This window comes from Stenella coeruleoalba (genome assembly GCF_951394435.1).
Source record: "Stenella coeruleoalba genome assembly, chromosome: 4".
Lineage (NCBI taxonomy): Eukaryota > Metazoa > Chordata > Mammalia > Artiodactyla > Delphinidae > Stenella > Stenella coeruleoalba.
In genome coordinates, this window is record NC_137149.1 from 121,452,699 (window position 1) to 121,465,906 (window position 13,208).

Here is a 13,208-nt window from a genome sequence, read left to right on the forward strand (position 1 = left end):
TTTTTTTTTCTTAAAGATTATCAACTTGCACTGAAAAGTCCTGATTGTCTTCCTTTAAACATTTAAACACATATACTCATGTTAACATTTTAACACAGAAAACCTAAGTCCGCCCCCATCCCCACCTCCCAAGACATTAATGTGTTACAACCCACAGCTTTTGGGAGGTGATATCTTTCCAGCGAGTACAAGATGGGGGAGTTACCTAAGGCCTGGCACGATTTATGCTCAGCGAGATCATTCCTCCATCTGAGGGTTATTCACAGTCCAGAATGTTGAGAGATGCAGGACTTATTCCAAATGCCACTGAATCTGTGGACTGTGACCCAGTAATCACATTTCCTAAGAGGGGCTGCTAGATATTTTTTGAGAAGCCAGTTGGTATTAATTAATATTACTATTTTCTTGTCAGCTGCTTTTGACACTTTATAAAATTATTCATTAGCTAGCTAGCTTTCCCCAATTCTCTTTACTGTGTTTGCATTAATTTAATTTGGAGTTGTTATAACAATTACCACATTTCTCAGTGTGGCTAAACCTTAATCAGTAAATCCAGGGACCCATAAAGTTCAAGCAGCAGAATATTAGAAGTGTGTTACACTATGTTTAATCAACCTCCTATAGGAAGCAGGTACTAACTGGTTATTCCCAAACCTAACTTTCTCTTTTAACCCAGCTTCTCTTAAACCTGTAAGCACCCATCTACCTTCAGATGGAATAGTAGAGCCTTAAAATGGGCAGTGATGGGGTGGGATTTTTTTGAGTACAGGCAGGTTGAGATTAAAGTCACTTTCCTTAGCAATTACTATTTTCCCCCTTCTCATGGCTACTTAGATAGATACTTATGGTGAAGAATTTGTAGACTTCAGTTTGAATTACATAAGGGAATTTGTAGACTCACCTTCTTGTACATGTGGTTGTAAGATAGACTTGAACAATCTGCAAATAATTGTGGCTCCCCAAGAGCCTAAGATAATTGAGTAGCCTGGCAAACATCTAGACAGTGAACAGATGAGATGTGAACATGTGTATTGACTTCGTCTGCTCCTCCTACATAGAGATCGTCATCTACAAAAGCAGTCTTGTAATAGGTTGTTATTTTTCCAAACGGATGTTTGGCATGTAGTAGGCTCAAATTCCTTTAGGTAAATGGATGATGGGTAGAGAGTGGCAAGTAGTGAGAAAACGATGTGAAGTTGCAAAATTGTCTCTGTGTGTGAGGATGGAGCAATGTGGCAGGCTTTTAGAACTCTCTTTGAAGAGCTGGATCAGACACTTCCTTAATGTCCATTTCAATCCCGTGATTCCATGAAAGCCACCATAAGTAATTTGAGTACCTACATATAAGACATCCAAAAGCATGTCATGTTGAAATTAATTAAAATCCTGGGGAATGTAAAGTACAGCATGGTGACTACAGTTAATAATACTGTATTGTATATTAGCAAGTTGCTAAGAAAGTAGATCTTAAAAGTTCTCATCACAAGAAAAACAGTTTGTGACTGTGTGAGGTGATGGATGTTAACTCGACTTATTGTGGTCATTTCGCAATGTATACAAATGTTGAATCATTGTGTTGTACACCTGAAACTAATATAACGTTATATGTCAGTTATATCTCAATTTAAAAAAAGATTTGGGGACACTGGGTGAGACGAAGTAGGGTCATGGGGACGTCGATGAAATTGAAACCGAGCAGGACCCTATGGTCCTTCCCCTCCATGTCTTCTGCCTGCCTTTTGTCTGTAGAATAACTTTACGCAAAGAATAAGTTTGATCAGAGAAGTGAGGAAATATAGAAGCAAAGGAAAGCAATCCAACAGGACAAAAGAATAATGTATAGTTTGGTCATTAAACAATGTCAAGGACTTTTAGTTCCTCCTCAAGGGCTGTAGATAATATTCTGAGCCATATCCTTGGAACTGTTTTGTAGATACTGAAATCCCCACCAGGTGGAAAAAGTTAACTACATGATGACCAGACTGTAGCCATGGCATAAGCTGCCATAATTCCGAGAACTGGCCTCAAAGAAATGGGAACAAACCAACCCTGGACCTGAAGACTAACTGTATTTAAAACAATCAAGATGACACTGATCAGACCACTGAGTGACGAATTTCAAGATGACTGTCAGAGCCGACTGTGCTGTTTCTGCATGTAGCCCCCTCCCTCCGCCTATATACCCCTGAAACTCCCCTTTAAGAGTTCTTGCCCACTGATTGTCAGGGGGAGTCAGCCTTTGGACACGAGTCCGCCCTCTCCCCCCATTGCTGGCTTCTGAAATAAAGCAAACTTTCGTTTGCACCAACCTTGCCTCTAGAGTATTGGCTTTCCAGCAGTGAGCAACCAGACCCCACTTTTGGTAATGAAATGAGGTCTTTGAGAGCAGCCGGCCTTTACTTATTTGGAAAATTTCTCCTTCTTACTAGGTAGGCCTATGCCTCAAAGCCGCATTGGTGACTGGAAGGCTGCTCTTTGGATCTGGAACAGAGGAGTTACTAGTTACACAGGATGGCTGAATTTGAGTGGTGTGTTGAGAAGGGTACAGGTCACACTCTGAGTTCTCCTCCCTGGCCCCCTCTTCCAGTCTGTGGGGCCTCTGGCCAGCCTCCCACTTTCTAAGCCTCAGTTTCCTTATCTCTCGAAGGAAGGCAGTGGACTGAACAATCTCTAAAGACCCCTCCTTCTGTAAACATCTCTGGTGCTGAGGTAGCCTCATTCTCAAGAGCAAGAGCTTCATCAATCCGTCTCAAGTTACATTGGTGGTTAGAAGTTATTCCGTCTTTTTTTGGTTTTAGAAATATGTAACGCTGTATTGTTTTGGTAATATTTTCTTCCTCTCAGGGCAGATATAGTATACGATGAAAATGAAAAGAAGCCTGTGAATAGAAGTGAGAAGAGTTGGGACAGAGAATCAGGTGGCAGAATATCTGGAAGCTTCTTGCAGTCACAGATGGTCGATGTAAACTGTCGTGGCAGGGAATTTCTGCCAGACGTCCCATGGAGTTTATTACTAAATGTGGGAGTAGTACACTTTTAAAAACATACTGCGCATGTAAAATCACTTAAAATACTGCAAGTGCAAAATCCTTTTGTTTCAGCAATATCTAATTCTTCCCTTCTGCTCTATAAATAATTTAGATTAAAATATCAGCTTTGGTGTTGAGCAGTTTTATTATCTTTTACAAAATTTTATCTTTTATAAAATTAAGTGACTCATTAGGAAAAATTGAAGTTTTGATTGTGTGGTGGCCCCTGGTTCCACGGTATGTTTCATTTGACGTCACCCTTTTTTTTTCAAAAAAGACAGAAATACCATAAAGGACAATTAAGAAGTGTAAAATGAATGTGAAACACTGGAATAAAATGAAAGCATATTATGCCACAGTGTGTGGTCTGAGTAAAAGCATGAAAATTGGGCCAGATGCTAAACTCAGCGTTAAAGTGTAACAGTTAATCTTGTAATATATGGAACAACCGTAATTAGGGAATGGTTATATCTTTAAAATGTAACTCACTGTAGTAAAACCAGGCAACCTTGCAGGTGGAAGCAGGGATTTTATGGAACATTAAAGATGTTTCAATGCAAGAAATCCCAGCTACAGAAATTTGTAATTGAATATATGCTGTTTATCCTATGTATATAATAGCTAATAGCTACAGTTATGAATCTACATTATTATCTAGTTTGATCTCTACACACTCCCCAAAAGGTATTTGGGAGGTACTATTGCATTAATAGCTTCACTTTCGAGATAAAAAGTTGGACTTCAGACAGGCTAATTACTTGTCTGAGCTAATGTAGCCAGTAAGTGAAGTCGCTGGTACTCAAATCCTGTCTCCATGGGAAGAGTCTCTCTCATCATCATGAGCACGTAGATGCTCCAGAGAAGAGCATGTAGGAGTCCTCATTTTGTCCTGAAATGAGTTGTAGACTCTGGTACATTTGGCTTCGCCAAGTTTGCTCCTTCTAAGTAAGTAGCCCATGAATTGATATTGTTACATCTATTTTCTGGAAAAATTTGAGTTTTTTAGGATAAAATAAATCTGGCAAACATCTCGTCCAAGCTGATGTTAGTTTTTAAATTCTTAACATGTGGAAGATGAAGGACATGGGCTGGCTCCCCCTCCTTTATTCAGTTTCTCCCACCTTTATATGTAAATATGTAGAGAAAACTAATTGAATGGAATATAGAATGTTGCAAGATTATTAGGTCATTGAGCCCAACCTCCTCTCCACTGCCGGGTTACAGTCTTTGACAGATATTTGTCCAGTTCACTATTTTAAGAGGCAGCCCATCTTTTGTGGGACGGTAGTAATCGTTATTGACGTCTTCCTTCCATTGGTACTTATTCTACTCACGAGAGACCCTTGGAGTTAGTCTAAGTTCTTGCTGTCACGAAATTTTTCTTGCTTGGTTCCCTTCCCCACCCCTGCATTTAGACCCCTGAAGTTATTCTTTATATTGTGGTTTCCAGACCTTTCTACTTTCTGGTCCCCTTCCTTGGAAGTGTTTGTCAATGTTTCCCTTAAATGCAGAATCCACAGTTGAATAGTACCATCTAGAACGTAATCAGAGCCAGTAGTGGCACTGTTGACAATCTTGTTCTAGACACAATAATTCTATGAATTCTGCTAAACATTGCATCTGATATGTTATTGTCTTCTCAGAAGGTTACCTTTTAGCAATGTTGCAATTAACAGAAGATTATAGATTTTTGGCCTCACATGATTGCTCTTTTGCTAGATCTGCTACATTGTGAGGCTCGAACCAATTTTCACTTTGCTCCTTAGTGCAGTATTTTGTGATTCTTATTAAATTTTATTATGCTAGTTTTGATCTATATTTTAGTGTTTCGAAGTATTTTTGATTTATTAAACTTTTTCAAATTTGTATTCTTGGCAAATTCTGTAAGCATACTTTAAATGCCTTCATTCAAGTTGATAAAATGTTTGAGGCAGAGTTGAGTATAAAATTCTATAAGATGCAACTAGGGACCTCCCTCAATATTGATAAAAATCTATTCATATTCTTTGAGCATATTGTTCAGCTAAGTACAGTTTAGTAGGAACCATCATATTATTCCCTAACCCTTCATGGTCATCTTTGATCCTTGGTTTCTTGTACAATCCCTCATACAGCACAGGTCCCTGACAAAGTTTTGTTGAATGATTTGAATGTCTCCTTTGTAATAGCTCAGCATTTTGAGTTTTTGGCTCTTTGTGATCAAACAAAATACGTCCTCCTTCAGAGGACAACTCATATCCTTCACCCTTCAGAAAGTTTTCCTCTACGAACTTCAAGCTACATTACATTTTTTTTTTAAGTTCTCAAGCTTAAACTTGTTTGTATCACACGTCTGAGCACTTAATTATGGGCTCCTTTGTGCTATTATCTAAAGGTTTATGGGTGTAGGTATGTGTGTTTGTAATGTGTATTTGCATAGCGACACCTATTTTTCTCCTTTGTTTTTTCTGTGCAATGTTCTCTACCATTTCTGCCTCTTCTCATTAAGTATCACTTCAATGAGACCCCACTGTGAACACATTTGATTGGTTCAAGATTGGTCATCTGACACATGCTGAAACAGTCAGAATCCTTCCCTGGGAATTTTGGAAGTTGACAGAGTGGGCTAGCTCTTTTAGGAGCCTAGTTTTGTAAAATGAGAAGGTTGGGAGTTGTTCATGCTTGCAGACATGTAGGCAGAAGACATGAGTAAAATCAATCACAGAGTGGAAGAGAGACAGAGAGACAGAGAAAGAAAGAGAGAGAGACAGAGAGATGAAGCAGTTGCACAGAGAAAAGTAGCCACTACAACCAGAAAGTTCTGGTGGGATTTGAGTCCCTGGGACCAATTTTTCCAAGACTCAGCCGCATTCCTTTGCTGGGGACCCAAAACACAGGTAGTATTTTAAATACTCCTTTCTTAAGCTACTTCAAATTGTGTTACATCAATATTTAAAATAGGAATTTCAGAGTTACCCATTGGCAACTCAAATAGCAGAGAAGAACACTAGAATGTGAGATGAAAGACAGGGTCTTCTTGTGGCTGGATTTGGCACTGTATGTGAGTTTTATTTGTCTCAGAGTAATTAAAAAAATTAAAATAGTATCCAGAATTTTTAAAATTAGGAAAATTTTTACACACTGGATTTCTGACTTCTCTTGAAAAGTCCGAAGATCTAGCAGCACTGGGCTGGCATCCTACCTGCCACCAGAGGCTGGAGCTGCAGAACAGCTGTCTCCTTTGGAAGGAAAAGACACTCCCTAGTCTGTTTGGGGCTCACCATCCCATACTTACTGGAAGATGAGGCCAAAATCAGTTACCATGTCACATCACACACATACACATATATAAATAATTTTTCTTAACAGTAGCTTTAAGAATGAGGAAAAAATGGGGGAAATGAAAGACTGACAAAGCCAAGTGTTTCGAGAGAAATTTCTTTGTGAAAGTAAAAGCGTTTCCTATACTGGCTTTCCTTCCCTCACTTTACCTGCCTTGCACCCTTCTGTACATGACCCTGAAGAGAAAGGGACCTCTGTAGAGTGGAGAAAAGACAGGGCTTACCTAGGGAAATGGCCAGTGAAATAATCTGTGGCAGGGAATGGCCAATGAATTACTGGAGAAATTGGTATTTAACATTCAGGTTAACCTTGTTTACAACTTTAATTACCCTCCATTGTTCTCAGTTTTCAGTAAATACATGTTATACATAATGATCTTAGGTTAAGGGTGTTTGGTGGAATAAAGGCAAAGGGGGTTCTATTCTGGGATGGTAGCAAGTAAGTAGAAATCTTCAGTGATCTGAGAGAAATGGTTAGAAGCCAGGTGGCAGTGAGGAGGGCTGAATCAGACACAGGCATGAGAAAAGCTCAATTTCCCAAAATACAGTAGAAAAAGGTGAAAAAATTCTCTATTGTAGGAGCTGGGGATGCAACTAAGTAGAATCATTTTATTTGATATTAAATGCAATTACTTGAATTGCTAATGTATAACTTTTACTACCCTATAGTTTAGTTCGATATGGTCTCTTGGGTTTTGCCCTCATGATCAGCTGTCAACACTTTATTTATGTCTTGTATTCAGATTCCTGAGAGAGGTCTGATTGAGTGAATCTCTGTATCTAGGACAAAACATCTCCAGTGGCCAGAGGTCTTTCCCCAGATCTTTATATAAGTGGCAGGCGAGTCTGCAGTTGGTGGCTATTGGGTCAGATGTGGCCAAGGAGGTAGGTTTTCATGGGCAACTTCCCAGAAAGTATAGTAAAACTTTAAATAGGCCATAGCATCCTCCTCCTATCATTTTACCTAATTTTGTGAAATATGCTATGTAAGGTCTTGTCTAACTCACCATAAATTATTTTCTGAAAGTAAGTAGGAGACTACAATTAATGCATTTTAAAATCTAGGATAAATATCCTGATGTCTATTCTTGGCTTTCGTCAACTCAAGTATGATATTCATAATTCCACGATTGTTATTACTTCCACTTCATTCAATATTTCTTCAACTTTGGTCAGAATAGAGACCAATATATTCACGATAAACTTTATTCAAATATTGAAAAACTAAAACCCTTTATGTCCAAGGATGGATTATGTGCATTTTCATATTTTTATTTGATATACTTACTTTCTTTTCATATAAGCATGCAAAAATGTTATCAGAAAAGGCCACTTGAGTATTCCAATATTTAATTTCTGAACTGAGTATCTGGAAAGAAACTTTCAGGAACATTTTGTCTGAATAAGAATTAATCAGTATGTCAGCCATGGTCTAAAGATGCATTTTTGTTTTCCTTTTGTGCAATGCTTTTAGTCCAGTTATAGTATGCTCGAGCTGACCTCATAATTTCTGTTTATTGGAGCACAGCTTAGAGAATATTGATTGTGAAGAAGCAATCATTGAGCCAACTTTTAACATTTTTGCTTTAAATGAGCAATGAAATGGGAAGCAATTTTGCATTAACAACTCAGGCACCCTGTTGTTGAAGCACTATTTTGCATGTAGTTACGGTATGTTTAGTTCCACCTCACCACCTGCCTAGTGTTTATCAATAATAATGCTTAGAAAGACCTGCCTACCAGGTAAAAAATCAAATATTTGGAAGCCAAGTTGAATGATAAACTATATTTTCAAGCTTAAAGTGATGTTTTGCAGCTGGTATGTGATATTCTCTACTTGTTCCTTGAAATACCAATTTAGTAATGAACGGTTCTGTTATGTGACATCTACATGGTATTGTCATCTTTCCAGTAAGAATGTGGAAACTGGACATGGGTAAGCAGTAATAATGTTAGATTTTTACTTGAGGAAGCACAGATAAAATTGCTACCAAGGAAACTCCTAGGTTGGAGCCAGAGCAGCATTTAGGAAATATGTGCTGCGTAAAATTGTAAAACAAAGTGTCCAACGATGACAATTACATTGCAATTCATTGGCTGAATTCTAGATAGAAATGCAGACTTCCTGCGAATTTTGAAAATGTAGTGAAACAACAGGGTGGGAAAAGGATGTCTTGGCAATATTGGGTAGTGGTGTCAGGGTGCAGTAGTGAGGGTGAGGAGGTGGATTTCAATGCATGCATCACTTATTGATTTAGATTTCTCCACAGACCTTGTGGAGAAATTGTGTTGGTTTATTATACATCAGCTGAGACAATGCTAACAATTATTAGGATCATCACATTAAATTTTGAAGTATAATTTGAGGCAATAATATAAAAAACATTGTTTACTTCTAAACATTTTAAAGATTTTTAAAAAGTGAATTAGAAACTTCTGATCTTCAAAGAAAGTAGAATCTTTAGGCTTCTGACAGTTTACTGAAAATAGGCAATCACTTGAATGAAGAGAAAAAATCACCAAGATTATACTAAGAAAGTCCATTAAAATGTATGGGTTCATATAGGGTATCATGTTGATTGACTTGTGTATATTGAAGAATCCTTGCATTCCTGGAATAAACCCCACTTGATCATGGTGTGTGATCCTTTTAATGTGCTGTTGGATTCTGTTTGCTAGTATTTTGTTGAGGATTTTTGCATCTATGTTCATCAGTGATATTGGCCTGTAGTTTTCTTTTTTTGGGACATCGTTGTCTGGTTGTGGTATCAGGGTGATGGTGGCCTCGTAGAATGAGTTTGGGAGTGTTCCTCCCTCTGCTGTATTTTGGAAGAGTTTGAGAAGGATAGGTATTAGCTCTTCTCTAAATGTCTGATAGAATTTGCCTGTGAAGCCATCTGGTCCTGGGCTTTTGTTTGTTGGAAGATTTTTAATCACATTTTCAATTTCAGTGCTTGTGGTTGGTCTGTTCATATTTTCTGTTTCTTCCTGGTTCAGTCTTGGAAGGTTGTGCATTTCTAAGAATTTGTCCATTTCTTCCAGGTTGTCCATTTTATTGGCATAGAGTTGACTGTAGTAATCTCTCATGATCCTTTGTATTTCTGCAGTGTCAGTTGCTACTTCTTTTTCATTTCTAATTCTATTGATTTGAGTCATCTCCCTATTTTTCTTGATGAGTCTGGCTAATGGTTTATCAATTTTGCTTATCTTCTCAAAGAACCAGCTTTTACTTTATTGATCTTTGCAGCTCATGCAGCTCAATAACAAAAAAACAAACAACCCAATCCAAAAATAGGCAGAAGACCTAAATAGACATTTCTCCAAAGAAGATATACAGATCGCCAACAAACACATGAAAGAATGCTCAACATCATTAATCATTAGAGAAATGCAAATCAAAACTACAATGAGGTATCATCTCACATCAGTCAGAATGGCCGTCATCAAAAAATCTAGAAACAATAAATGCTGGAGAGGGTGTGGAGAAAAGGGAACACTCTTGCACTGTCGGTGGGAATGTAAATTGATATAGCCACTGTGGAGAACAGTATGGAGGTTCCTTAAAAAACTAAAAATAGAACTACCATACAACCCAGCAATCCCACTACTGGGCATATACCCTGAGAAAACCATAATTCGAAAAGAGTCATGTACCACAATGTTCATTGCAGCTCTATTTACAATAGCCAGGAGATGGAAACAACCTAAGTGTCCATCAACAGATGAATGGATAAAGAAGATGTGGCACATGTGTACAATGGAATATTACTCAGTCATAAAAAGAAACGAAATTGAGTTATTTGTAGTGAGGTGGATGGACCTAGAGTCTGTCATACAGAATGAAGTAAGTCAGAAAGAGAAAAACAAATACCGTATGCTAACACATATATATGGAATCTAAGAAAAAAAAGAAAAGGTCATGAAGAACCTAGGAGTAAGACGGGAATGAAGACACAGACCTACTAGAGCATGGACTTGAGGATACAGGGAGGGAGAGGGTAAGCTGTGACAAAATGAGAGACTGGCATGGACATATATACACTACCAAACGTAAAATAGATAGCTAGTGGGAAACAGCCGCATAGCACAGGGAGATCAGCTTGGTGCTTTGTGACCACCTAGAGGGGTGGGATAGGGAGGGTGGGAGGGAGGGAGACGCAAGAGGGAGGAGATATGGGGACATATGTATATGTATAACTGATTCACTTTGTTATAAAGCAGAAACTAACACACCATTGTAAAGCAATTATACTCCAATAAATATGTAAAAAAAAATGTATGGGTTCAGAATACTCATTTTCAGGAAAAAGCCTCAGAAAAAATAAATCATGCCTACTCCTCATCCCCCAGTCCATAAGCTGCCATATATTTTTCTGCGATATGGGATTGGGTCTGCTCAGTCTCCCTACCCCCTCAAGCTGTTTATTGTACAGTGACAAACATTTTCTAGCTAATGGTTGGTGTTTATTTTTTTATTTGACTTTGATATATGTAAAATATGTAAACATATTATATTTCATATCTCACTTTAGAGAATAATGAGAAACTGCTTAGAAGGGAAAGAAGTCTAATGCTGTGACACCCTTTTGGTACAAGGGATATGTTTCTTGGAAAATCCATCTACATCCCTGGGCCAAACCTTGAAGACACTCTGAATATTGAAATATTTGAACAAGTTTTCTAACAAATTTTGTAACCCACTTAAATGCTGGCTCTTTAAAAAAAAAAAAAGTATTTTTATTGTAGAAAACTTACGTACTAGGTATTGTGCTCAATCTCCCCATTTGTGTTTGACCATTTCTTTCTCCATGAGCTCTCTGCTTTTGGTTATTGAATGATTATTTGAAATTTCACCTATTACACCAAAATTTAAAGTTTTTATCACAGTACCCCAGACACAAAATCACCCTGGACAAATGTTTGAAGTCATTAATGATGGTGATTGTGCAATAAACTCTAAGAAATCAAGCAGTTTCATGTCTGAATGATTTCTGAATTTTTTTTTTTAACGTTCTGGTACGAATGTCAAAACCATGAAGTAAAGATTAAGCTCTGTCAATTTTATAAGCTGGTAGACCTCGCTTCTATTGTTTGCTAGGCCCTAGTGTAACTCATTTACACAAGCCATTTTGAAGCTCTTTGGGACTGTCACTTTATTAGTAAAATAAAAGGATCTGGTTTGGTGGATCTCTGTAATCTTACTCTGAAATTACATGACTCTATTTAAGACTAATTTCTCTCTCAATAATCTTAGGACTTTTTTGATACCAATTTTTTTTTTTTTTTTTTTTGCGGTACGCGGGCCTCTCACTGTTGTGGCGTCTCCCCTTGTGGAGCACAGGCTCCGGACGCGCAGGCTCAGTGGCCATGGCTCACGGGTCCAGCCGCTCCACAGCATGTGGGATCTTCCCGGACTGGGGCACGAACCCGTGTCCCCTGCATCGGCAGGCGGACTCTCAACCACTGCGCCACCAGGGAAGCCCGGTCCAAACTTTTTTTCCTTTGGGGTAGACTCTTTTGTGTGTGTGTGTGTGTGGCTACACAAAGGCTAGGAAAAATGCAGAGTTTGGCTTATTTGGTGGTGTGGTAGGCCTAGCTAACATGTCCAAGTGAAAGGCCCTCAGAAGTCAGCGGACAGCATGGGCTCGCTGGGTATCTGGGGGTGGGGAAAAGAATCAGATGGAAGCCACTGAGGATAAGCATTACTTGGTTCACGATTTTGCCCCGGATGCTGTGTGAGTGATTACATGGGAGAGAAATTTGAGGAAGTAGAATAATGGAAACACAGAAATGTTATAATGATTCTACTTTTCTTTTGTCATAATAAAAACCTTTCTAGCCACTGGTACTGTGCTGAACCATATTGGAGCCAGAGGGAAAAGGAAAAATCAGTGATACTAATCATATCTTTATATAAAATTTTGATATATTGTTTATCTTGTATATTTTTATGTTAATTTCTATTTAAAATATTGCATTAAAATATTATTTAATTGATTACTGAGATTTTAGAACCCATTAAATTTTCCCCCAGAGGAGAGTACATTACTCAACTCATCCTATTCTGGCCTTGCTGGCCACTCAATAATGACCCTTTGTCTGTGATTCCTCTCTGCCTCCTAATTAGGTTGGCAATGTGAGAAGAGGGTCTCCTTTTGGTTGCACATTGAGAATGTGCCCTCTAGCGAGGTTCTTGCTCTCTGAGAACTTAATACATCAACCAGTTGAAACCCCTCTGCTTGGGGCACGTAATGGGCCAAAAAGATGAATAGAGTGCAGTTTTCAAAAATGCCATCTGTGGTCCTTGTGGTTGCAATCATGAGCAGTTCATATGCCTAGGAACTATTCAATTGTATACTTAGTGGAGTTATTCCTGAAATTTTTAGACAAAAGATTAATGCAGAAGAAATTCTCTTTATAGGCAAAGCAAAACCACACCACTAAATGAGACAATCAATCTGCCGGAAGCAGGAAGAGCTGCCTGCAATTGCTCTGGGAAATGACATGGGAAAACTTGTTAAAGGAGGAAAAAGCCTGGAAAGTGTAACCACAATTTGGTGAGGTGGAAGAATCTGGGTATTTAGGGGAACAGAGAACAACTTCCAGCGTACATGTTGGGTAACTAATAATAGGCCTTGGACATGTTGCCTCCAATCCAACCAAAGTAATGCGTTCCCACAGCCCTATCATGGAAAATGGAAATAAAATGGGCTAGTGAACCAAAAGGAGAAATATGTACTAAGTTACACATCTCTGTGTAATAGAAAAAAAAATTAAAATAAAACCAAGTGTTAAAATAAGAACCATTTCATAGTCCATTTATAAAAGTTAGCAGGATGGCATGACAAGATGAAAGATG